Raw genomic sequence first — 25,285 nt, 5'->3', positions numbered from 1 at the left:
GAGGCGGGGCTTGAGTTTGCACGCGTGCCTGGAGCTGTGGCCGGGCGGCACGCAGCCATCCCCACCACGCGCTGCGCTGCTGCTGCCGCCGGCCACACAGCTCTAAGCACGGCTCCGTGACAGCGGCGGGAGGCTTTGGAGGCAGAGACAGTCACGGCTGGCACAGTAATATGCGATTTCACTATACACGATTTTCGCCTTACGCGCTGACTTTGGAACATAACCCCCGCGTAAGACGCGACTGACCTGTACATACCACATGGTCCCCTAGGCTTCTTGGGGAGGCAGAGCTGTTCATTGCTGCTGTGAGGAAAGCTCTTTGCTCTTTATGGAAACCAACCCGTCATCTCTCTTTGGAGCTGCTTAATCTGGTCACCTGCTTTTCACCATTTCTTTCTTATTTTAATGGTATAGTAAGTGGAAGATTCCTGTTCTGAAGCAGCAGAACATTATACTTCATTAAGTACATTACACACTTGGTTTAATTTCCATTTAGCATTAAATGCTAAAATAATCTGATTGCTTATCTTGCTCAGCATTCTCTGCTCCCTCTGCTTCCCCCCCACCCCCCCTCCATCAAAGCTTTTCTGTGTAGGTTGACAGAAAAACACGTGTTCTGGCTTCTACCCACCCCCTGCCTCCTTGTGAACATAATTTACTCTGCCATTTGAACTGAGCTGAGGGCCGGAGCTGCTGGAGGGGATAATTCACAAGCCAGAATTGCTCCTTCTGCAGGTTTCTCAAGGACTTGGTCTGGTCTAATACATTTGCTGCATAAACCCTGTTTCAGTGTCTGTCATGCCCCATGTAAACTTATATTTACAAGCCTGTAGTGTGGTTTTAAGACAGGTTATCAAAGGAATGTAGTAAAAACTTGATACCCAAGACCCAAGGAAATGCCTTCTGAGAATCTGAATCCTTCAGGAAATCCCAGCTGAAATTTATATCCAAACCCATGTTTGCAGCTCCCTTGGAATATATTGAAATGAGACCAGCAAGGGCTGATTTTAAATCAGAATGATTTAAGTTGCTGACTTGATCATAATTTTTCAGCAAGCAGAATACCTTGATTTTGAATGGTCAGCTTAGTATTGCTTTAAACTTCTATTCTTTTTCCAAAATAAATTATGTTTGATTGGTAAACATTAAACAGGTTAAATTCTTAACCTAAGAAATACCCTTTAAATTTAGTATTTTTTTGCTGTCTAAGATGCAGTTTACTTAAGTAATTATATTGCATATTATGCATTTATCTGGGAACTTTTTTTCAGGTTTTATGGCAGAAAAATGTGAATTATAAATTTGTTTTTTTTATATACTCGATGCTTAATATTTTTTATCAGATCTGTGGTATACTTGGACGGAAATTTGGGATAGAATTCAAAATTCAAAAACAACATTTTAAAACTTTATATTTTAAAAAACTTTCAGTACCTGTGCCAGATACTTTTTCTGTAAGTTAGTTTATCCAAACATATCGTGCATTTCAAACTAATTTACACTCAGGTGTAAATAATCCCAAATTATGTTGAAAAATGTGGTAGCTTTTCTCATCAGTCTCATTGCAAGCTTTTTTTATAAGTCCCCAGCTTTTCATTAAATCAGAGCAGTGTTGGAAGTCAGGATTGAGAGCCCTTTCTTTGGTTTTGTGGCAGGAGGATCATTAAAGAAATTAATTTATTTTTCCTCATAGAGGCTAAGGAAGCTGGGCTTATTTAGTCTAGAAAAGAGAAGACTGAGGGAGGATTTAATAGCAGCTTTCAGCTACCTGATGGGCGGTTCCAAAAAAGATGAAGCTGGACTGTTTTCAATGGTGGCAGGTGACAAACAAGGAGGAATGGTCTCAAGTTGCAGGAAGGGAAATTTAGGTAGTGGTCGTTTTGTGGGAGTTTTCTCATCAGTCTCCTCATCACAAGTTTTCTATAAGTCCCCAGCTTTTCATTAAATCATAGCAGTACTCATGAAGAGGGTAGTAAAGCACTGGAGCAGGCTACCTAGAGTGGTTGTAGAATCTCCATCCTTGTCTAGGACCTGGCTAGGCAAAGCCTTGGCTGGGATGATCCAGTTAGAGATGGTCCTGCTTTGAGCAGGGGGTTGGACTAAATTACCTCCTGAGGTTCCTTCCAACCCTAATTTTCTCTGATTTTTGTTGCAGTTGCAAATGTATTTACAGCACCTAGATCCCCTAAAGATATCAGTACATAGACACTAGTATTGGGGACATTCTGGAATCTGGTGTGACTTTGTATGTTAAAAAGTCGGTAGGGAGACTTGTTGGCTTCAGAAGCTGCCTGTTGCCTTTCAAACTGAATTAATTGGGTGTCATGCATATCAATATGGGAACCAATGGTTTTATGATGAGGACTGTTTTCTTAAACATTTTTCATTTAGGGGGGAGAGTGACCTTTATGGAAGTTAAGGCCAGGAAGAGCTTCATAACCTGGGTAGATATTTGACACCTGGAGTTAGTTGGAATATTTTGTCTACTTTACTTGTTCCAGCTGTGTACTTTGTATTGCTACCTCTTTTTGGCTGACATGGCCAAAAGTAGCATCACAAAAGGCAGTATTGCTGGAAGGACTCCATTCATTTGGACAACACCAACCAGCCACACCTATAGCCAATTTAGGACTTCACCCTTTTTTAAAAATATTTTTACTACAGAGTTTTTCTCCCTGCACCATCTGCTGCTGCAGTCTCTTAGTGCTCCCGTGGTATATCGGCAGCTGCCTCCCAATAGCACTGCTGATGTTCTCTTTCTGTTCCTCCCTCAGAGACAAAAAGCATTTTAGCAAGGACTCTCCATGCTTTTGGCAGACAGTGAAGAACAAATTGCAAGTTCTCAGGCTACTTTGGGTCCCCTGTGAGCTAAACCGGATAGTGCCATCAACCCCAATTCTCAACCTGTGCTAAGCCCCCAGATCCCAGCTATACACCCCAGTATGAGTGACACACAGGCAATGAATTGTTCTCATCTCTCTCTCCCAGGTGGAGGCGAATGCTGTGGCTGCCTTGTCTGAGATCAGCGAGTCGCATCCTAATAGTAACCTGCTGGACCTGAACCCACAGAACATTAACAAATTGTTAACTGCTCTAAATGAATGCACCGAATGGGGCCAGATCTTCATTCTGGACTGTCTGTCCAACTATAACCCCCAGGATGATCGTGAGCTCGAAAGGTATGCTGGGTCATACCCTTCACATGCAGCTAATGGCCACATGTCTATGCTGCCTCTGTGTCACATCTGGCACCCCTGCTGAGAAGTATATCTTGGTTGCTCACCCCTGCTCAGCATGAGTCGCATCCAAAAAGGAGGCAGGGTAGAAGATTTAGAGCAACCCTAACACACCTTGGCACCACTCTCAACTGCTCTTTCTTGAGCATGCTCCTTGTTGGATGCTCAGGGTTGTGCCAAGGCCTCATCTCTGGTATTTAACTGGACCAGCATGGGGGCAGTACAAAACAAACCCAGTGTCCCATCTCTTTGAGGCTGTATGGGCAGGCTTGATAAAACAGGTTTTTACAGGCTTTGAATGGCAGAAATAGATTTCACATAAAGTACTTCAAAGGCATGGGTGTTTGGTACTGCAGGCATCTACTAGGACCAGTTACCAAGCTGCATAGGCCTACCCTCTCCTATCAGGCCATTACTGGTATCTTGTTCTCTGTATTTTCCTTAAGGAGCTGGACATAGTAATCTCTCATCCCAGCAATGGATTAGTGGAGACTAGCCCTACTGTAAGAACTGGCCAATGCACTTTACACAATACATAAGTTTTAGTATTGTTCCTTAAAAGAAAAAAATGATTTTTGCTTTGTTTTCCTAGATTGCATGCCATGAAAGCCCTGGAAGGTGTTTTAAAAATAACTTATTTTTTATATTATGTCAGGTTTCTTATAAACCGGAAGTTCTTATGACTAGAAAACTAAGCTAACATCACAGGGCGGGAAATAAACCTGAGGAATGACAACTAGGAAGGGATCTTTGTCATGTGTTTAAAACTCTCTCTTTGGTTCATACCTATAACTTCAATGCACAACAGAGAATAAAAGGAGTTTGTGCTAGATTCAGCACCATCAATTCTGGTTAAGATCACAGTTAACACTACTTACTACTTGAAAACCTGCCTTTTGGTTCTCTGGCAAACCACGGAAAGGCCAGGCTCTGTCCCTGATATTTGAAGGGTGGGAGGAAAAGGTTGGGGGAGAGCATAAAGTCAAAAAGCTACAATTTTTTTTCTTAAAGTATTGAAAAAGGATGAAGGCCTGTGTCTTTAAAATTCTGTGCAGGCCTCCTTTTGATGTGCTAGGTTTTGTTCAGTGGCTGTGTTTTTGCAGCAGAACAGCTAATTCCATCTTAAATTGTGCTGGTTTCTTCTTTATACCAGATGTTCTAATATCTCCTGTGCCTGGGCCCAAACTCAAGCTCTTAATTATCTCTAAAACCCTGCAAAGATCTCCAAGACACTATGCCTGAGTTACCTTGGCTTCACCAGAATGGTGCTGTCGGTTTTAAATCCTTTGAAAGGCAGTGTTTGAAAACAGGTGGAATGTGTTTGTTGCACCTTTCTGTGAAGCTTGACCCTTGACTCCTTAGTTCAGAGTTGCTGGGTAGTCCTGACTTCTTGAATCCTGCCTGAACTCTGATAGGATAATTCCTCCTTATACAGATTTCCCTCGATTTATGTGTTACATGTGTTCCTGGAAAACTGTGCATAAATTGAATTTGCATAAAGGGAACCCAGTGTACAATATAAGAAATAGGGATACATTCCCACAGTGGTGAGGGAGGAAGGGAGGAAGGCTGGGGGGGATGGGACTAGGGAAGGAGCGGGGGGAAGGTTGTGGCCGCTCCTGGGGCTGCAGCAGGGAGCAGAGCAGAGGAAACTGTGAGTGGGCGTGGGATGCAGGGGGTGCGTGGCTTAGCTTTTGCTGCTACGCACATCCCAGGAGGGCCGTGGGCTGGGGGGGCTGTGCCAGGCTCTTTCCAGGGGACACACGGCCCCAGATCTGTGCGCAGGACGAGGACAGGCTGCTGCTGCAGGCTGGAGCTGGTGACGGCCCCATTTTCTTCTCAGTGCTCGCTGGTGGTGCTGGAAGGGCAGGTTGCGGGGGCTATGGCGAATTTTGAGGTAGTAGCAGGTCCCCTCCCAGCGCCGTCAAGCTCCAGGAAGAGCCTGGTGCCGCTGCCGGCCCACCCGGCCCATGCCCTGCACCCACTTACAGTTCCCTCTGCTTTGCTCCCTGCTGCAGCCCCAGGCCTCTGCCTCTCCCCACTTGCCCACTGCTGCAGCCGCCCCAGGAGCAGCCAACACCAGCTACCTGCAGTTGCTGGGCTACACCATGCCCCAACCCCCCAGGGGCTCCACTTTTCCCCACTCACCCCAACACCTGCTGCAGTAGCCCCAAAGCAGCCGACAACACCACCTGCCTGCACCGTGGCATGGCGCAGCCCAAGAGCTGGCGTGAGTGGGGACAAGTGGAGCCCTGGGGGGTTCGGGGCACAGTGCAGCCCAGCGGCTGCAGGCAGCTGGTGTCAGCTGCTCCCAGAGCAGCTGCAGCAGGGGCTGGGGTGAGTGGGGCCTTAGCCCCATGGCCCTTTCCCCTCCCCCCACAGACTTACCTGCTTTGGGGGGGGTGTGCCTATGCTGATCGCATAAGAGTGAATTTACCTCACATATAGTGAATTTGGGGTATAAAAAGGGTCATTGTATAAGAGCTAATTCACATATACAGAACCCGCATAACTCAAGGGAAACCTCTATAGCACTTTGTTTCATAGATTTCCAGGAGTTTTACAAAGAAGGTTGGTATCATTTCTATTTTTGGGGATAAATGCTGAGCGGAAAGTCTTGGCAATGTGAGCAGTGACACTTCCTTGTTCTGTTCCTTCTGTGTTCAGGAAAACAAGACTTGGATGGTTCTTTGTAAATATGCACCATTGCATGAAACAAACACCTGATTTCAGCCGTTTCTCTTCTGAACAGAAACAACTTTGTGTCCTCAGTTCAGGTGAAGTCTTATGGAAGGAGTTCTGAAATAATCTTAAAAAAAACCATTTCTTGTGTTTCTTCTTTAGCATTTGCAAGAGGGTGACTCCACGGCTGTCTCATGCCAACTCGGCAGTGGTGCTCTCTGCAGTGAAAGTCTTGATGAAGTTCCTGGAGCTCTTACCCAAGGCCTCAGGCTACTCCAACATGCTGCTAAAGAAACTAGCTCCTCCGTTTGTAACGCTGCTGTCAGGAGAACCTGAAGTTCAGTATGTTGCTCTGAGGAATATCAACTTAATTGTGCAGAAAAGGTAAAGACTGGAGTGCTGCCCTCCTTGGGTGCAATGAAAGGGTGCTGGTTGATATGTACAAGCTTACTTGGAAGACTTAAGCTCTAGATGCATCTGTGATGAAATGGTTGACTAGTTGTCACAAGAGTGTTCAGCCAGTAAGACTTTTTTTAGTTTTTGGTTTTTTAAGTGGATGATCTAGGACACTATTATTTTCTTCCTTTTCCTGTTATAGTGACAGCCAGAAGGACCCTTCCCTCCATGCAGTAAAGTAAAGAATCTAAACCAATAGAAGGGATTCATGAACATGGAGCTCTGCTGAATTAGAGGGCATGTGGTTGGTCTCTTTGAAACCAGTCCATTCTTGTGTACTCTTCAGATAGACGGTGGCAGCTTGAACTGTACATTTTGAAAGCATTGCTCTGCCACTAGAGCTTTGTGATTTCTTTTTGAACAACTGTTCTCGCATCTGTTTGCAAATCTGTGCTGAACTGATATCAGTGAATTCCCAGCAAAAACTGAAGTTGATTTAAAAACTAAACTACTTGTGTGTGAAATAGGAAGCCGTTTAATTGTCAGGCTTGGGTTGATTCTGTTGCATGTGTTCTCCAGGCCTGAGATCTTGAAGCAAGAAATCAAGGTGTTCTTTGTGAAGTACAATGACCCCATTTATGTCAAACTGGAAAAGCTGGACATCATGATCCACCTGGCCTCTCAAGCAAACATCGCCCAGGTCAGCTCCTCAAGGTGCTTTTAGCCCTGCATGCATCCTTGGGATGGCAAACAATGTGAGGGAGGATTTATGTACAAATTGATACCTCCTTAAATTGTTCTCAACTAGTGTGCAAGAAATGACAGCAAATCAATGTTCCCTTCAGCACAGTATATTGTTTAGTTACTTAAAAGCAGGAGCAGCACACCTGTTAATTGGGTTTTACATTTTTGTAGTTGGGTCTCAGCAGAGCTGAGGTTAAAATTTAGGAAACTCTTGACTGTTCATGCTGTGCATCTTCTCTGTCCTGTTACTACATTGCTGAAATGCCATGGTGTGTCCATTCTCTTTGGCAATATTTGTGAGCTCAAAGAGCCAGTCTGCATGAGAGAGCTTTAAGAGCAGCGAGCAAAGAGAAAGCGGGCACAAATTCTCCAGACAAATGTTTTTCTTCTTTTTTGCAACGCCTTTGTGACATAACCAATTCACATCAGCTCTTTCATACACATGGAACATATGAGAAACAAGAATATAAATGCTCTGCTGGGTCAGACTACAGATCCATCTAGCTCAGTATCTCGTCCCTCATAGTAACAGAGTCAATTCTAAAGGGAAGAGTTTAAACAGGACATACAGTATCTCAAATGATCCCTCCCCTGCGCCTCTCTCTTCACTGCTTCCAGCATTCAGGGTCCTAGGTTGTCCTGACTTTGAATTTGTACTCTATTGCATTAATACCCACTGAGGGACCTATCCACCATGAATTTGTTCAATCCCCTTTTGAACCTGGTTAAATTATCAGCTTCCGAATGAGGAGGAGCAGATGAGTTTGAAGTAGTAATACTATACAATAACACATCCCATTTGTATTTTAAATATCTCTAGGACTAAAAAAAAAAGTCAACCCAAAATTTTCCCATGAAAGAATTGCTTCTCTTAGGCAAAGTGTCCTAGAACCTTCATGCATCTACCTGCAAGGACTGCTGTTGTGCCCCAGAATTCATGCATCTCCGTGCATCAGACTGATAGGCCAGGGGTGTGCAAAATGGCAGATCTAGCTGGTAGCTGGACTCTATTTGGTAGCAGCCCTTGCCCACATGGCTGAGGCTGATCTCCATGGAGACCCCAGCCACAGCTCACTGTGATACCAAGGCTACAGTTGCCATGGAGACCAGCCCCAGCTGCACTGGCGGGACGTGCGGCAGGGCAGGGGGCTGCTCCGGTGTCACTGGGATCTTGCAGCAGGGCCAGCTTGGTCAGGGCCAGGGCAGAGCCACAGTCTCAGCCTGCATGTTCTTGGCAGGCATGTGTAGGCAGCAGATCGTGCCTTGGCCCTCGCTCGGGACCACACTGTCACCGCTGCAAGGAGCCAGGGCAGAGCCGCGATGCGCTGCCTGCGAGCTCCTGCCCAGTGGGCAGTCTGCAGATCACAGCTCTGCCCTGGCCCCCACCAAGCTGCCCCGCCACAAAATCCCAGCGGCTCCAGAACAGCCCCCTGCCATGCGCCCTGCCAGCACAGCTGGGGCTGGTTTCCATGTGGCCAGGGGCTGCTGGGAAATGGACTCCACAGCCAGCCGGACTTTGCACACCTCTGTGATAGGCCTATAAAGGAATGGACAGCACTAGCTCCCTTCTCCCCTTTTTCTCCTATACTCTCTGGTGCTGCTTCTAAATAAAGGATGGATTGTGCTAACAAGTTGGTCAAGGAAATTTGAAAATAGGTCAGATTGTGTCATTCTTCTTTCACCCACAGTGAAGTTGATCTTGCTGCTTCATTCTAGGCAGCCCTTCTCTAGGTGGAGTTCAGAGTTTGAATCTAGAGACTGCTCCTGGAGTTAAAGGAGTATATTCATTTAATACCTGCACCTACAGTTATGGAGGGGACATTTTAGATTAAGTTTAAATATAAAACTTGAATTGCATTTACTGCACTCTCTGCCATGGGGACACTATAGCTCCACTTACAGTCTAATAACCAAGCTTGGTTAGAAGTGAAAGAGTCATTGGAAATGTTACCCTTCACTCCCTGACCCAAACAATTCAGGTTTTGTGTGATGCTGCCCAACAGGTTCTGGCAGAACTCAAGGAATATGCTCCTGAGGTGGATGTTGACTTTGTCCGTAAGGCTGTGCGAGCAATTGGACAATGTGCCATCAAGGTTGAGGTAAGTATTTGGCATTTGTTTCTAGACTTCGCTATGACATGTGCAACAGCACAATTTTTGAGCTCTTTGGCAACGCTGATGTATTTCCCTCCTCTACCCTGCATGGTGGGGAAGGCTCCTTATCCCTGTCTTAAAGATTAAATGACTTGCTTATGGTTATACATGGGTCTGTGCCAGAGTCTAAGATGGAACATGAAAATCGTGACTTTCAATTCAGTGCCTTAGAGGGGATGGTCTTATGATTCTTTTGGATCTTGAGGTTGTGGCGGATGCTTAGCTGATATAAATTGCCATCACTCCACTGGCTTCAGTAGAATAATGACAATTACCCACAATGGCTGTGAGCTTGCATTTGGGGAAGGGAAAAGAGAGACCATGTTTATTGCATAAAAAAGCAGAAAAATGTTTCTTTAAAATGGTCGATGGCCCCAGATGCATTTGAACAAGAGCTTGGAGAAGTGTTGAAGATTTGTTATTTTTCAGTATTCAGATTTGAAGTCCCCCATCCTCGTCCTGCCCTTTAGATCATTTAGTGTTCAGATCATTTTGTGTTAAAGGTCTGTAAAACTTCTAGATTTATTTCAGTGTTCAACATTCCTTTTCAGTTTAAAGGCAGAAACTATTTTCAAAGGAAAACAGTAGGCAATATCTTAGTTTACTATTTTTAGGCAAACTTGTACTTCTCAAGGGTTGGACAGATCTATGAAGAGAGCAGGGACTTGTGGTGTAAAGTCCTGGCTTGTTAAGTCACTGTAGATAAACTCATGCAAAGTACTATGTGGACACTTATGCTTCAGGTTAAATCAAACTTGTTTAAATTTAGCTCAAGTCGCTGTTGACTTTGGGAACAGATTTAAACAAACCCAAAACAAACCTGCCTTAAACTAAAGTGTCCGCACACAGATTTGCACCATTTGCTTTCTTCTAGGGGATATGGTCCATTTGCTGCCTCCTGCCTTGCTGTCACCTAGTTCCTCTGGTCTGAATAGATTTTGGTTGAAGATTTTTACCTCTGTGGACTTCCCGCCACATGTCAGAGGCAGCAGAGGAGGTGATCTCCTGCCAGCCCATTTGCATTTCTAATTTTGATGAATCTTTTCAAGTCAAATAATGAGAAGGAGACTGTTTAAAAACCAGCAACAGCAAACAATTGGGCTCCTGAGGCAGAAAGTGCTACCTCTGCAAAGGAGCTTGAACAAATTTGGAGGTGATGCATTTACAGGCTAGTATTCTCCAAATCTCTTACTTGAATCCACTCCAGTCCCTCCACATCAGCAGTTGATGAGCTAACCGGGCCCTCTGATTTCCACAGAATCAGGTTGCTAAGATATCAGGATGCTGTAGGAGGCCTCTTGCCTGCCCTCACACATCAGGTCTTGTGAGACTCATGTCCAGTATATGTAAGGACTTAATAAGATGCCTAGCTTATTTTCAGTGATAATTCTTTACCATATTACCATAAAAATGCACGTCCTAATAAACAGTTAATTTTACTTTTAGCATCTTGTGAAGACTTTGCTTTTGAAAATTAAGGTCTGTTTATTTCTCTAACGATAGCTTGAAAAGAAGGCAATCTCAAAACAATCCACTATAGCATGTAAGAGGACTCTTGTCTCTGGGTTAATAGATACCTGTTCCCAGGGCAACAGAGTTTATTAGAGGCCATTTCCTTCATGGATTGTAACTAATGGAGGAATCTCCTCATTCTCTGAGCCGTCAAAGCTCTCAAGTTTTCGATGGCTTAAAAATCTTCCTTTGACACAGGACAGAGCCAACAGGAGCTCCTGATGGAAAGTTCACAGGGAACCTCATCTCCGCCTGCAGGAATCCTGCCTTTCATCTAATTGTATCTGTTCTAGGAGTAGATTCATGAATATATTTGTATCCACTGCGATTAGAGGCTGGGAGCAAATGCATTCCTCTAGTTTGGGAGCACGTGCATTATCTCTCAGGAGTACAGGGAATTGTGTATTGGCTAACTCTCAGCAAGGCAAAAGAGAAACATGCCACCTGCAGCTATCGTCATAGGGATACAAATGAAGCATCAGCCCGGCCCCAAAACTTTCCATCAGGTTAGAGTAGACAGGCTAAACAAGACACTGAGTGCAAGTAGCAAAGCTAATGTAGTAAATACAGTAGGTGTGGGGGGGTGTGGGGACATGGCAGGAGGGGTCAAATCCCATTCACAGTAAGACTTCCTCTGGAGAGACGTCAGCAAAAGTTCTCAGATAATTGCAGGAGTGGGATCTTTACAGTACAATTTACAGAATTGGGCTCACCTTTCCTGGGCTGTGTTTGGTTTCTGTAGAACAGCAGCAATTTTGAATACCCCCTAGCTGGAAACTGCTTCTTTTCATATTGGCTCGGTTTCTACCTTTGCACTGCACAGTAGTCTGCCACACACACACATCATTTCTGAACTGATATGTTTTTGTATGGAGTCTGCCTGCAGAACCCTCTCAAATGCCTGTCCTGCAATAATAAACTCCCCCCATATGGCAAGATGCATCTTGCCAAGAGTCAAAGTAGAATTGCATGTCCTTCCATAGCAATTCCCTTATAAAGAGCTCCTCATGGTACAGATCAGTACTGTGTAAACATAGGATATTATCCCTGGCATAAGAGAGCATTCTGCAGACTGTTCAATGGGTCAGAATTACCCATATTAATTTGCTTGTCCTGTTCCTGGTGCAGTTCTCAGCACTTGGACAATGAGGTTTCATCAATTTCACTTTTAAGTTCTCATGCCCCGCTGCATTGTTTGGACTGCAAGCAAAAATATTTCTAATGGCAAGCTAGGCTTTGTGCAGCTACTTTGAAAAGAAATCATACTGTTTTAGTACAATTATAACCCATGTTCCTTTAAGGTCAGGTAGGAAGAATGAAAAGTTCACCTTGTTTGAAATCAGGGAGCAAAGTGGAGTTGTAGAACTGCTTCATGTCCATCGTTGCTATTGAACATCTGGGAAGAGATGAAATAACTCATCTGGATATGTCTTCCTTACTGGCTGAGCCTGTGGAACTCATTGAGATCCCAAGTGAACAGACAGCCCAAAAGTCCATCTGCACAACATTTGTAGCCTGGAGACCCTGAGGCTTTTCAGCTTCACAGTCCTCAAATGATGGCTTCTTACACCTCAAATCATGGCTTCCCAAGCAAGCAAGAGAAGAGATCAGAGCACCCTGTTATCAAGGCAGACACCTTTCAATTACAAGGTTCCAGGTTGTATTTTTCTTGCTGTCTTAATGGTGTGACACACACTGAGCAGTGCTGAGGAGGACACCTTTGCTATTCTGTGTGCCTCTGTAAGAGACATTTCTAGGTAGCCTTTTGTTTTCAGTGCAAGGCCAGGACAAGTATGCAATTAAAGGTGTGCCCCTTTTCTACCTCTTCCTGTTGCCAGTGCTGTCACTGAGTAGGATGCTACACTTGGAAAAATGTCGTTTTCTTGGCTGGGAGGAGGTTCCTGGTCACTTGAGCCAAATGTCACAGACTTGATTTATTTGCTGCCTGAGGTTTGTCCATGAGATTTTGCCAGTTCTCAAACTGAGCTTCTGATTTTGCTGTTTAATCCCCTTTGTTCCTCCTTACCACCCCCAAGCACTTCAAGATTGAAGGGGACTATTAGCTCACTCAAGTCTAAGATCCACCTACGTAGATATTGTCTGTACCCTATAATGTTTGTGTCTCTCTACTGAATGCTCTGTGAATATATTTATGGTGGCTGCTTATACACTGCCTTGAGCAGTCTGTTCCTCAGGTTTAATCATTGGCTATGTAATGAGGCTTTATATGTACTCTGCTAACACCTCATTCTAGGCCCTGTTGCATCTGAGCCATTTATAGCTCTTGGGTGTGGCATCCTTTGCTAGTACCCCTCAGAGCGTTGTCTTCCTGATTTTCCTATCTGCTAATGAATATAGCTCTACTACCTAGATATTCTGTTAGCACAGAGAGCATTCTAGCATCCAGTCTTACCCTGTAATGGTGCTTAAAGCTAAGGTTTCAAGCCAGTTAGTCTTTAAATTGTTCTAGCCATAGTTAATCTAAGAGAGGTCTCTGGCCATAGAGTTAGTGAACCCACCCCATAGATACTGAAGCTGCTGTTCCATAGTTCCAAGTTTGCTTTGTGGTGCTAATCAGCAGGGAGCTGGGTTTTCTGTCTCCCACAGAAAAACGTAGTAAAACAAGGATTTCCCTCCTTACTGGAGTAAAACATGGGTTTCTCATTTTAGCAGAGAAACCCAAGGATTTTGCAGTTTTGCAGTGAGTTCTCTGCAGGTTGCCAGAGTTCCAGCCTGAAAGGGGCTGGGAGGAGCAAGAGGAAGGTGGTTAGGCAGGGGGTGCCATGTCATCGGTGGTGGCAGTCCCTCAAAGTCGAGGATGACATCCGTTAGGCTTGATGGGTCCTCAGGTGACTGAGAAGCCCAATTCTGGATGTGTACATTCTTTTGCAATGGGGCATGGTGTTACACGGAGGAGTGGGATTCACAGTCCTGGGTTGGTCTCCTTGTCCTTCCTCTACCGCTGCCATTTCACCTGAGTATCGAATTGTTGGGCCTCAAAATGGTGTGCACCTTGGTGGACCAGATGGCTCCACACCGAACAGTCAGCAGCTTGCTCCTCCCAGCTGTTGATGTCAATACCTATGTGCTTGAGGGCAACCTTGAGCATGTCTTTGTACCATTTCCTTCAGTCGCCCTTTGAGCATTGGCCAACAGAGAGCTGGGAGAAGAGAATCTGGCGAGGGAGGCGGTTCTCAGACATCTGTACGCGGTGGCCTGTCCATCAGAGTTGATTTCTCAAGAGCAAGGCTTTGATGCTAGTGGACGCAGCTTTGTGGAGGACACTCGTGCTGGTCCAGCGGTCCTCTCATTTGATCCCTGGGATTTGACACGGGCACCACTGGTGAAAGCTCTCGAGGGTCTTAATGTGGCGTCGGTAGACAGTCCAGCTTTCACTGCAGTAGAGGAGGGTGGTCAGCACGACAGCCTTATAAAGCAGGAGCTTTGTTGACTTCCAAAGGTCTCTATTTTCAAAGACACATTGCCGCCGTCTTCAAACTGCGACACTGATGCGGCTGACCTGATGGTAGCCTGTTGAGAGAGGTGGCTGTCGAGATACAGAAAGTGCTCCACGTACTCCAGAGCCTCCTTGTCTACGTAGCTAGCACAAGGGATGTTCAGCTGGCTTGGGGAGGGTGGGTGGAGAACCTTTGTCTTGGCAACGTTCAGGAACAGGCCAAGTCTCTTATATGAAGTGTCAAAGAGATCTAGGGTCACTTGCGCATCCTGTGCAAAGTGACCCATCACACAGCAATTGTCTACAAACTGAAGGTCATGGATGTCCTTGGTGGTGAGTTTCGTTTTTGCCCAGAAGTGCCCAAGATTGAAAATCTTCCTGTCCAGTTGATACTGGGTACTGATGCCAGATGGTGGATAACCTTGGATGAGGTGGATGATGACAGACAGGTAGATGGTGAACAAGCTGGGGGTGATCGCGCAACCTTGTTTGACCCCAGTCTGGGTGCAGAAGACATTGGTTTCAGATCTTCCACTCAGGGTAGTGGCAGTCATATTGTCACGCAGGAATCTCAGTATGGTGACAGACTTCAGCGGGCAGCCAAGGCATTGGAGGATGGTCCACACAGCTTCACGATTTAAGGAATCAAATGCCTTGGTCAGGTCAATGAAGGCAAGGAACAGTTCTTGATTTTGCTTCCGACATTTTTCTTGGATCTGCCTGGCAACGAAAACCATGTCTGCAGTGCCCCGGGATGGTTGGAAGCCGCATTGGGTTTCTGGAAGGATCTCTGTGGTGATGGGATGAAAGCAGTTCAGGAGGATGTGGGCCAGGATATTACCTGCAGTGGACAGGATAGAAATCCCCCTGTAGTTCCCACAGTCAGATTTGTCTCCCTTCTTGTGGAAGGTCATGATGATCGTGTTCTTGAGATCCCCAGGGATGCCCTCTTTGTCCCAAAGGTGGAGGATAAGCTGGTGGAGTTGTGATGCGAGCCGGAAGCCACCAGCATGGTAGACCTCTGTGGGTATACCATTGGGCCCGCAGGCTTTGTTGGTTTTCATCTGTTGGATGGCCCGCTTCAGCTCTCCGATGGTTCGTGGATCACCAAGGGAAACGACCACAGGGTGTTGCGGGATGACTTGGAGAGTCTCCTCTGATACGGTGAACTCCTGTTCAGGAGGAGTTCGAAATGCTCCTTCCAGCACAAATGGATGGCATCATCATCCTTGAGGAGCCAGGAGCCATCCTGTGATCGGAGGGGGTTTTGTCCAATGGAGCGGTGTCCATAAGTTGTCTTGGTAGCCTGGAAGAAGTTATGTATGTCATGCTGGTTGGCGTAGCTCTGGATCACGCGCACCTTCTCTACCCACCAGTTGTTTTTCATGTCGCGGATGCATCACTGGACCTTAGCCTTCAGCTGGTGGTACACTGCTGTCTTTTGCCGAGTTTGTGGATGGCTTTGCCAGGTGATGAAGGCTGCATGCTTCCACTTGAGGAGATTGCAGATCTGAGTGTCATTGGCGTCAAACCAGTCCTGGTTCTGTTTCATTGCGAACTCAGTAGTCTGGGCGCAGGCGTCTTGGACAGCAGACTTGAGTCTGTCCAGTGTGCCTGGATAGAGATGTTATCATTGCTAGGGACTTACTCCGGTGTACTATACAACTGGGCCTGGAACTCCTCCCACTGTAGAGGGGTACCAGCAGGGCTGTGCAGGCTGTGGGGAAGGTGTGGGGAGTGAGGGGCACCAGCAGGACTGTGGGGGTTGTGTGGTGCCTTTAATTTTAATCATGGATTTGGTGGGTTTTATTAGAGAATTTGCAATTTTTTTATCAGAGAATATGCAACTTTTTTATCAGGGAAAACCAGGATCCCTGCCATTTCTCCCTGTAGCTTTTACATTTTTCTCTTCCCCCAGCACATTGTACTAGTCCCCCTTGAACTTCCTTTCAATCCTGAATACTGACAGGCAGCTCCTGCAGGGTGCTAGCCTGTTTTGTGTATTGGCTAGCAAGGGGATGCAGAAGTATTAATGCAGGTAGTGTCTGTTAATATCACTTTTGCATGTGTGCTGACCACTGGTTGGATATCATGTCAGAATAAAACCTTTTTTTTTCTTGTGACAAGCCCTTGAGTTAAAGGACATTGTCTTTGTCCTGCAAAGTTTTGAATATGCCAGCACTAAGCTCCTATCTGCAAACTGTGCATGTGCTCAGGGCTGCTTGCTAGCCTTTGCCTCTGTTTTGGGCTTAGAAGTACACCTCAATTTTCAGATCATATACAACACGTGGGCGGTTTATTTGCTTTGCCTTGCGGCAAGTTGTTCCAAGACTACCCATACTGCTTTTCTCCTCAGCAATCTGCAGAACGCTGTGTGAGTACCCTGCTGGACCTCATCCAGACCAAGGTCAACTACGTTGTCCAGGAGGCTATTGTTGTCATCAGGGACATCTTCCGCAAGTATCCCTACAAGTAAGTGAAAGTATTTCAGGCCTAAGGACCTGAGCAGCTAATGCCTTAAAGGACAACTGCCCCTATTTTGCTCAGTGCCCTGTAACTCAAAGCTCCCATCATTTGTGTAACTTCTCCAACTTTAATGGATAAGGTGTCTCTCTTTCTGAAAAGTGGACTATTCTAATCCAAGAATGTGGTACCCTAGTGTTGCTAATAGATTGCTCTTTGACACAGTATGTGTTTGAGTGGGAAGAGTTTTCCTCCATACAGATGTTTAGTTTTCATTAAGTACAAGTTAATTAAAATCAATAAAATTCTGATTATGGTGGTTACATTGAAACACTGACCTATCTTACAGCATTAGGCTCCTGTAATTGCTAGCGTCTGTCAGGTGATTTTATAAGCCACCTCCAGCAGAAGGTTCACAAGCTTAAAAACATGTTTCATCTCCCAAGAGCTCAGGGTGTTGTTTCAAACAAACTCCATTTGTTAAATGTTACCATGGGCTTAGCCTTCTGTTTTCATAGTTTCATAGTTGGTAGGGTTGGAAGGGACCTGAGGAGATCATGTAGTCCAACCCCCTGCCGTGGCAGGAAAGAATACTGGGGTCAAACGACCCCGGCCAGATGGTCGTCCAGCCTCCTTTTAAAGACCTCCAGGGTAGGAGCCAGCACCACTTCTTTTGGAAGTTGGTTCCAGGTCCTAGCCGCCCTGACAGTGAAATAGCTCTTCCTAATGTCTAGCCTGGAACTACCCTCTGCTAGCTTATGTCCATTGTTTCTTGTAACTCCCAGGATTGCTCGGGGGCACAGAGATGCTCTCATTGCCTGTTGGTCCCCCTTGCCTAGTTTGTAAACGGCCACTAGATCCCCTCTTAGCCTTCTCTTTTGGAGGCTGAACAGGTTCAGGTCCCTCAGCCTCTCATTGTATGGCCTGCCCTGCTGCCCCCTGATCATGTGGGTGGCCCTCCTTTGGACCCTCTCCATATTGGCCACATTCCTCCTGAAGTGTGGCGCCCAGAACTGGACTCAGTACTCCAGCTGCGGCCTTACCAGTGTCGCATAGAGGGGGAGAATCACCTCCTTGGACCTGCTTGAGATGCATCTGTGGATGCACGACAAGGTATGGTTGGCCTCCCTGACTGCGTCCCCACGCTGTCAGCCCATGTTCATTGTGGCGTCAATGATGACTCCAAGATCCTTTTCTGTCTCAGCACTGGCAAGCAGGGAGTTCCCCAGCCTGTAGGTGTGTCGTTGGTTCTTCCTCCCCTTTTATTTGAGGGACTTGTGTGTGTTCAACTAGTACAGCAGCATCTTTCAACTGAGATGTGAGGATAGATGAGTAGCAAAGGGTATACATACATCTTCAGGCCTCTGTGGCTAATCCTGCTGCCAGTTGCAGGGAGACTCATTACATGCCATAGAGGTACCCCACCAGAGCTGTGTGCTGATGCCAATATTAATTTTAGTGCTAAGCTATTGGGGAGGTATTGATACCCTGGTTAGAAATCCCAGCCAGGAACAGCAGCCAGTGAAAAGGCAAGACCTGATAAAGATTCAAGAGAAGCGACTGAGCTTATTTGACTTGTTGGAGCAAAGATACCTTTTATTAAGGAGACAAATATGGCAAGTCTGTGTCTTGAGTTTTATCTCCTACATAGTCTTGCTGCCTAAAAGAGAAAGAGGAGCCTTTGGAATCTTAACTAAGTGGGCATCATTTATGAAGATGATAGTGTCATTGGAAACATTTTTTATCATATAACTCATCTCCTTGCTGTGTGCCATTTTATAGCTCGTAATAATGTAAGTTGTCATGATTTTGATCAGAGGGCTTCACCCCTAATGGCATGGCATGGGTTAGAGTGCTAGTTCCACAGTGACGTGATTTGCCCCCAGTAATCAGGCTTTGTTCTGGTAAATCAGGTATGAGAGCATCATTGCCACATTGTGTGAGAATCTAGATTCCCTGGATGAGCTGGATGCCAGAGCTGCCATGATCTGGATAGTGGGTGAATATGCAGAAAGAATAGACAATGCAGATGAGCTGCTGGAGAGCTTTTTGGAAGGATTCCATGATGAAAGCACCCAGGTAAAGCTGTGCTCTCCACCCCCATCCTTCAAGGTGATATGCAGTGGGTGTACATGGCTGACCATAGTATTACTAGAGCTAATTGGAAAACTTCAAATGTTTGGCTAAAATTCAAGGACTCTTGGGAGGCTGTCCTTCAGGATCCCCTGCTTTCATTTCCCTCTGTAGACTGGCTCCCTGGTTTGACTGTGTCTTGCATAATACACCATAATATGTCCTCTAAAAAATAAAACAGGTGGAAAGCAGTGCATGATGGGAGTTTCCATATGTAGTATATAATGGGAAATGTTACTTCTGTCAGGGAAACCAGGACAAATGGGGACACAAGGATATCCCAATGTGAGGCCCCTGAAGGTGCTACAACAGCAAAACATTTTGTGGCTTGGGGCCATTTTGTTTTCTGACAAAAATATCAATGTTATGGGAAGACCTGACACTTCATGCAAAATTTCATTTAGTTGAAGACCCAGTTTTCTAGAGGACACTCTCTGTTGAAAACTTTCAGCCAGTCCTGAGTGTGAAATTGCATATTACATCAGGCGTGATCCTGACTGACCTAGCTATGCTGGCGTAGTGGGGACTCAAATTATTCTGACAAAACTTCACTGTTACTAGTTTAAATCTGGTTCGCTAGGTTGGAGGTTGAAATAAGCTAACACCAGCTACAGTGCAGTCTTGCCATTATGAGTTGATGGTAGGAGCACTTTGCCAGTATAGCATGTTGGTATTCCTATTGGGGTAATGCACTGCTAGTGTAGCCATGGCCTGAGGCTAAGTCTAAATGGTCCTCTCTGCCATTTGCAGAAGAATTCAGTAGGCTTGTTTTGTGTCTTACTGGAATACTGAGTTAGTGCATCAAGTAGGTAGTTTCTTTTGCTCTGAGGAAAGGAAAGACTTACATATGCTGTCCTAGTTGGCTTTAACACCCCCTCCCCCCCATGTCTGCTTGGGAGAGGTGAACAATGAAGTAACTTATAATGTGGTCATCACTGACCCCAACAGCTTGTTAAGACAGCTTGAGATCTTAATGCAAAACTACAGCAATGGAAGTATAAAATAAAACCTGTGATTTAAAAAAAAACCCATGGAGCTGTTTAACTCATTGGGCAAAAGGTTCACATGCTTTGTGCTAAATCAGTATTCTGTATTTGCATGTGATCTGTGCAGTTTGCATTAGCTTCTAGCCAGTTAAAATGAGACAGTAGCATATGCTGGTATGCAGGGTTCTGCTGTGTTGTTTGGGTTTGGACAAGGCAGTGTTACAAGCTAACCTCACATTGTAGCTTTGAGTATCTGCATACTTTTATGTTCCTTTCCTAACCTTTGTTGTGTTCCTGCTTTATCTTAGGTGCAGCTCACTCTGCTGACCGCTATAGTGAAGCTGTTCTTAAAGAAGCCCTCAGAAACGCAGGAGCTGGTTCAGCAGGTCCTAAGCCTGGCCACACAGGTATGCCAAGCTGTATCCAGTAGGAACCCAGGTGGTCCAAGCATCATGATGCTGGCAGACAGTACAGTGTGCTCTGCCTTGACAATGCCAAGGGAACTAGATGTGCCAAGAGACAGGAATGAAGGGTATCTACAGCATAACCAGTTCCTCCACTCTGAGTCAAAGGGCTGTGACTTTCAGTGTTTGGGTTTTCCAAGACACTATTGCTGTGGTGTAGTTGCTGCTTAATTCTTCTTCAACCCTTGGTCCTACCCTGGTTTTGTCTCTGTGATGTGGAACACGAAGCATAGGATGGGTAGGTTCCATAGAGATCCAAAGAATCTTCTCCCTCAGAAAGATGGCTTGTAGTTAAAATCAGAGAGATGAAGTAGAAGAGAAGAGATGTCGGGACTGGCAAACATTTTGTAACCAGCGGGCATTGGATCAGAACACTAGCAGTGTTTTGAAATCAAAAGAACAAGGCTTTATTTTGCTCCCAGGCTGCCAACAAAAGTGGCAATGTTGTTGGACATTTTTAATACTGGATTTAGACCAGCTTGCATGGGCTGCTGAGCAGAGATCCCCTGACCTTGGATCCCTGTGAATCTGAACCAGATTTGAACTGACAGCCTGAAGTCCTGCAACTCCAGATCGTTAGAGAGGATTTTCCTCTGACAGGAACAGCGGAGGCCTCAGCTTAGCTCTCTTGCATTCACTGGGGCTAGTCGTCCAGTGCCCTTTGCACCCTCTCTTCCAAAGACCTGCTGCATTGTACAATTAATATAAAATCCCTTCCAGCTTTCAGAGAGTTTGTTCTTTTTCCAAAATGTTTTAAACTGCCATCATCTGGTCTGCTTTGCTTTAAGAAAGGTCACAGGCACGGTCTGCTGGCATTTAGAATCCTCACCTTGATGTGTGGAGCCACTGTTAATGCCATCAAAGAATGGGGTAAAAGTTAGGTTTGGAGCCTGCATAGCAGCAGAGACAAAGATGCCATTAGGCAGTCCCTGAACTTTATGCTTGGTTGGGTCTAGGATACAGTGTATCACTATAGAGAGAGCCTGCAAAAGAAATGTGCCAGGCATTAAACCCCACTCTGCTGAGTCACAAAACACTTAAGAGCCTAGTATGATCCTAGGGTGCCATTTTTTCCCCTCTTGTTTGTCACAAACCTTAATTCAGTCTGGCTTATTGCATATTTCTATGAATAATAATGCAATGCAAGTTGCATAGCAATAGGCCCTTTAGTGTTTTAGTGCTCTGACCTCTGATTCAGAGGTAGAGATACTGTTATTTTTCACTTTAGCATGAGAGTATCTAAGCATGTATTTCTAGCCATCTCTAATTTGAGGGCTTAATGTGTGTCAGGAGAGATCTCCGGAACAAAATGGAGGTGAGATTGTAGCATGTGGTAGGGTACCCGTGCTAGCCCAAATCATCCAGCCTAGATAACAACCTCCCTGAAGACAGAGTAGGAGAAGGAGGTGAGGAGAAAAAAAAATCTACTTTTGTCTATTCCAGCAGGTGTTTTGAGATTTGAAATCTTATAAAACCTGGTTACATTCAGTTGGCTATAATGCTGGAGAAGCATTTAGACTTGAGTACGGGTATGTGGGGTGGGGAGGGGTGCATTTGGGGAGGGATGTGTGATTGTGTGTAGGAGATGGTGTGGTTGTGGTGCTTGTGGGAGAAGGGGTTTTGGGTATGGCGGGGTGTGCATGGAAGCCTGCTGCACCCTCCCCATCCCCCCCCCCGCACACAGCCCCGTGAGCTGGTCAGCATCTGCCCCACAACAGCCTAGAGTCTGTGCACCCAGCCCCACAGTCCCAGCCCCATCCCACACCCACTCTGGACTCACCCCAGCAGGAGCAGACCAGCCAGAAATCCACATACACATCCCTGACCCCAGCCTGCCCCGTGCCTGCTCTGCACCGCCCACATGTGGTATATCCTGCTGCCCCCTGGACACACAGCAGGGCAGAGGCGGCTCCACACCTGGACTACTTTTCTAGACAGCCCAGGTGGCGGTGGCTCCTTCCAGCTGCTGCCACCGCTGGCCCCAGGCCTGTTGTACTGGTAGGAGCCTATATGTGTAGCCCTGATCCAGCCTGCCCCATGCTTGCTCTGGACTCATGTGCCCAGGCTCAGCAGTGGCGGCTGCCAGGCAAAAACTGTTCCTCAGCGTGGGGGAAAAATGGCTCCTCCCCCTCATTGCTGCTGGATCCTTCCTGCTGCAGCTGCCTGGAGCCCGTGTTGGGTTTCCCTGCATCTTCAGCACCACGTCTGGGCTGCCCAGTGGGGCAGCAGTGACAGAGCAGTTGAGACACAAGGCACCCCGGCAAAGGCTCTAGGCAGCTGCAGCAGGAAGTACCTGCCTGGCAGCCGCCACTGCTGATCCTGGACTGGTGAGTCCCAAGTAGGTGCAGAGTGGCTGGGTTGGAGTTGTGCTGCTGGTTCCTTGCTCGTACCATGGATCTGGGGCCAACAGCAGTGACTGCCAGAAGGAGCCACTGCTTCCTGGGCTGCCTAGAAAGGCAGTCCAGCCACAGAGCCACCCCAGCCCTGCTGCGTGTCCAGGGGGCTGCAGTACATGCCATGGGTGGGTGGTGCCTGGGCCAGGCGGGGCTGAGGGACCCACCACGGGCTGGGCAAAGCCCCTCCATGGGCCAGATCCAGCCCACAGGACGTATTTTGCCCGCCCTTGGCTGAGGGTTTGCCGCACTTTTGGAAGAAGCTCTTGCAGGCTGGAACTCTGCCAGCCTGCAGAGAGCTCTTTGCAAAAGTAGAAAATCTGTGGGTATCTCCATTAAAATGAAAAATCCACTTTTTTTTGTCTGTTAAAAGGGAAAATCCACAGTTTTTCCCATTTTTGCATGGGAAGCAGGAAACCTGGATCCCTGGTGATCAGCGCCCTTACTTCCATGGGTAGCTTAAATGTCCAATATAAAATTACTCCTTACACCCCAAAAATACTGGAGCTTCTTGTTTCTTTTCCTTTGGAAGCTAGGCTTTTATCTCTCTTTTTTAAAACAGCTTTTCATGCTGGTACAGAATTATCTACAATAAAAAGGATGTTACTGACAGCTGGAGGCCTGAAAGACTGAAGGATGTCTTTAACAATGAGAGTGTGTGTGTGTGTGTGTGTGTGTGTGTGTGTGTGTGTGTGTGTGACCTTTTATGCTCCCTTTCAAAAGTGTATGTAAAGCAAACTCTTAGCAAATTAGCCACCTATCCTGTGGCTTTATGTGCCTTGTCCTACCAGTGCCCTTGTAATCCTCAGTCATTGTCTTTCATGGCACAGTATTATGCATCTGCTACTAGTATGTGGCTGAATGAGGAAGTCATTTTGATCCCTCTATTTATATTTATGGTAGGATTAAATAAGGACAATTAGAAGAGCACATTTGGAATGGAGTGGAGGGAGTTCTAAACCCTGAGGTCTGTTGTACTTGATTATCTCACTCGATCCCTTTTCTATTCAACTAGACGTTTTCCTCTTTGACTGGCTATTTAGCTGAGGGGCAAGAAGCCAAACTCTAATTTTTGTTTCAAATGTTGCTGTTTATGACAAGTACTTCAGTCAGTAGCATTGTCTTCAAGGTTGTAGTTTCATTTCCAGTAAAACAGAACAAGGTTACTGGAAGAAAAAGAATGTGACTGCAGCAAATAAGCCTGCTTCAAATCCCTGGATGAGACTCTGTTTTCTTTTAGGATTCAGACAACCCAGACCTGCGAGATCGTGGTTATATCTATTGGCGCCTTCTCTCCACGGATCCTGTGACTGCCAAAGAAGTGGTTTTTATCAGAAAAGCCACTGATTTCTGAGGAGACTGACCTGATTGAGCCAACACTGCTGGATGAGCTCATCTGCCACATTGGGTCATTGGCTTCTGTGTACCACAAACCACCCAATGCCTTTGTGGAGGGCAGCCACGGGATCCACCGCAAGCATTTGCCAGTTCACCATGGCAGGTAAGCAAGGAATAGCTACGTTATTGGCCTTCCCTGCTCTGAGAATGTGAATTAGGGAAGAAATAATAAAAAAATTCCCCCAGCTTTGTTTTGAAAAGTTTGTTAACTTTTCAAAAACAGAACGGGTAGAAAAAGTGCTAGGTCAGGTCATTGAAGTTTGCCCTGGAGTAAAACTAAGATAAGTTAAAGCTTAAATAATGCTGTGAAAATAGAAAGGTTTTGGTTTGTTCTGTATGTTACAAATTTTCTCTAAAGACAAAAAATACAAACCGAAGAGCAGACTGGGCAATAAGCTTGTGATCTGAAATCAAATAGTAAGTGCACAGTGTACTGGAATCCTTGTTTTATAGCGATTCTGTTCAACTGGCAGCCCACAGGCTGTGTGCAGCATGTGAGGGGTTAAATTGCAGTCTTCAGGCTCAAACCAGGCAGCTGCTCCTAGCAGCCAAAGTCTCTGGGCTCTCCCTCCTCCTGCTTTTGCTTCAGAAGGCAGTGCAGTGCAGCACTGCATGGGGAGCTGATAGTCAGGCTGGGCTGTGCAAGGGGAGAGGGAAATGGGAGGTCGAGGGGGGAAGCATTGTATTCCCTGTGGTATGTGAGGTGGCTTTTTGTGCAGTGATGCTGGGGAAGTGCCCATGAGTGCATGTATTGCAGCAGTATGTAAAGGAATTGTGCCTCTACGGTGTAGCAGCTTGGGGGAGGGATTCACAGAGCAGTTGGGGGCCTCGTGGTGCATGCCTGTGCAGCCCAGTTGTCCATCCGTGGCTTGCCTGCTGCTGTAGCCTGCACAGTGTGCAGCCCCCATTGGTGTGGCTTTCAGTGGCTTAGAAGTTGGACAGCCCCATGTTACAGTATTTCATTCCGTTCCATGGTTCCTTCTTCAGGTGAGTTATACTACTTGCTAAGTGCATCAGTTACAGTTGCAGCTCTTTTTCCAGTTGAAGGTATAGTGTCAATGTAATGTGTACCAGAAACCCTGGGAAGTCGTTCTTGAACCACTGTTGGTTTATTGTTTGTCTGATTGTTTTGCTATCCTCTTGCAAATCGGTATAGACAGTTGTGCCTTTGCTGTCTCCTCATATCTCCCTTCCATAGATACAAATACTCCTGATGGCTAAAACACTTTCCATGGCTTTGGAGCATTATGAAGTTTAGTAGCTTTTCC

General features: G+C 46.0%; 1 pseudogene; it reads left to right on the top strand.

Moving 5' to 3' along the window:
• LOC132244900 (AP-2 complex subunit beta-like) overlaps nucleotides 1-25,285 on the top strand; it is an 81,450-nt pseudogene that overhangs the window by 37,854 nt on the left and 18,311 nt on the right.

This window comes from Alligator mississippiensis, chromosome 14, assembly GCF_030867095.1.
Source record: "Alligator mississippiensis isolate rAllMis1 chromosome 14, rAllMis1, whole genome shotgun sequence".
Taxonomy (NCBI): domain Eukaryota; kingdom Metazoa; phylum Chordata; order Crocodylia; family Alligatoridae; genus Alligator; species Alligator mississippiensis.
This window is presented reverse-complemented; position numbering and strand designations above follow the sequence as displayed.